At 32.8% G+C, this 2144-nt stretch overlaps 1 protein-coding gene across 2 annotated transcripts in view; it reads left to right on the forward strand.

The window, feature by feature from the left end:
- PRR16 (proline rich 16) overlaps positions 1-2144 on the forward strand; it is a 169831-nt gene that overhangs the window by 63018 nt on the left and 104669 nt on the right. The window lies entirely within an intron of this gene.

Genomic DNA, 2144 nt, shown 5'->3' on the forward strand with positions numbered 1-2144 from the left:
TATATCATAATAATTTGGAATACTATTTTTGAACAACTTCCTATTTAAAGTGATAATATATTTTAAGCATAATTTCCTAAGGAAAATAAGTTTATTTTTTAAAGGAACAATGAAATAAGGAAAAAAAAAACAGAGATATCATGTTGAAAATTTACTCTGCATGATTTTTGTTGTGTGTGTGTTGGACATGAAGATAATGCAAGCAGAATAAATCCAACTTTTCAGAAACTTACAGAACACAAGACCAATAATCAAAGACCAGAATGTAAAGTGTATTAACTGTATGATCCGTATGTTTAATAAATGTGTGCCAGGTAAACAAATAATTGACTTATTGAATATCAGAATTACACATATATTCTTAATGTTTTAATGTGTTCATTTAGGCTTGTTATAAGTAAACCCAGGATTTTATCACCTTTCTAGATTTAAATATTTACATCCTTTCAAATGTCCATCTGGTGTTAGGCCTTTTTATATTACAGTCGTAGAAGACTTGCTCTTTTCTCTCTTCAGGCCCTCTTTCTTCCACAGCCAATTACTGTGACCTAATAATTATAGTTTGAGACTTTGAACCTTGTGATGTCTGGGAACCAACCTGGACCTCAAAATTGATCTTACTAACAGTCACATATCATCCATGGAGCAGATAACTCAATTGCACTAAAGCAAGTTGAATAAGCTGGATGATTTAAGCTTGCTGGTTAAGGATATTTGAGCCAGATGCTTAGACACAGTCTCTGAAGTTCAAAGCCATCTCTCTTCCTCAAATTGTAGACAAAGCTACCTCATAAAAGATCATCTTTTTATGTTTGATTAGTGACATATGCCAAAACCACAACTCCTGTTTTTATTTAACACATTTCTAAGTTATTGGCCTGTAAAGCTGCGTTCAGCCTCAGCATTAAGAAAGTTACAGTTGCTGACCTTCTTCTCTTATTACAGTCTATCACTTAGTCAACATTAAATGGTAGATTACAGCAAGTGTTGGGCATTCTTTTTAGTTTTTTGTTCCATATGTTCCTTTTTATTTTTATTTTTTTCACTAATGTATAGAATAGAATATATTGGGCCAATAGGGGTTTTTTTGCCCAATAATTTTTTAACATTCACTGGAACTTAGTCATGCCTCTAAATATATATAAACTTGTAAAACATGGAAAGTAATTAACATAGAGTGTCATAATATTTGCCTGGAAACTTGCAATTAAAGTGTCGTAAGTGGCAGTGCAGTTTTTGTAATCAGCCAACTCTTGCTTTTGAAATTTAAATTCTGAAATGTAAGTTCTGCACGTCATTTATTAAATCATCGTAAAACATGGTCTATATTTTTTCTTCCTTAATATACCAAAGCAGGATTTTTTTCCCCCAAATCTTTAAGAGCATGGTCTTTTTTCACATCATGATTTTAACTCTTTTATTCTACTCCATGGAGTAGTATACCAAAAAGCTGACCTCCATATTCCTTTGGGAGATAATGTTTCTACAAAATAAAAGTGGTAGTACTGCTTATGACCACATCTCTTTATAGTGAAAGGTAGAACATATGGCTCAAAAACCTATATCCATTAATTAAATTGGAATAAGAAAAATAGGCAGAGGCTGAGGTGATGAGATGGTTAGATAGCATCACTGACTCACTAGACATGAATTTGAGCAAACTCTGGGACATGGTGAAAGACAGGGAAGCCTGGCATGCTGCAGTCCATGCACACACAGCTTAGCAACTGAACAACAAGAAAAAATTTTGTCTTGTTAGTTTAAACACAGATGGTCCCATTTTTGTGATGAGAGGTTATTGTATCTCCACTGCTAAGTGGTGAAAAGAAAAGAAAGTTGACCAAAGTTCTCTTCCATCTCTCAGTAGTTATAGGAGTTATAAAAGGAAATAAAACTGATTTTTTTAGGCCATGCTTAAGCTAAATATAAAATACCTGCTAAAAAATACAGGGCATGGAAGAAAAGAAATTCCCCACTCTTCAGTCTGATTATATTCATACCTCCTCTTATTAGTTTAATAATAGTCTATGAAAAAAATGTCTGCCATTAACTGAAGCGATTTAATTAACCTGAAAAATCTTGGGTTTGAATTATGCCTGCATCTAACTGCTTAAAGAATAAAGGAATAAGGCACTGTACATTAT

This window comes from Bison bison, unplaced genomic scaffold (genome assembly GCF_000754665.1).
Source record: "Bison bison bison isolate TAMUID 2011002044 unplaced genomic scaffold, Bison_UMD1.0 scf7180017864235, whole genome shotgun sequence".
NCBI classification, from domain to species: Eukaryota; Metazoa; Chordata; class Mammalia; order Artiodactyla; family Bovidae; genus Bison; species Bison bison.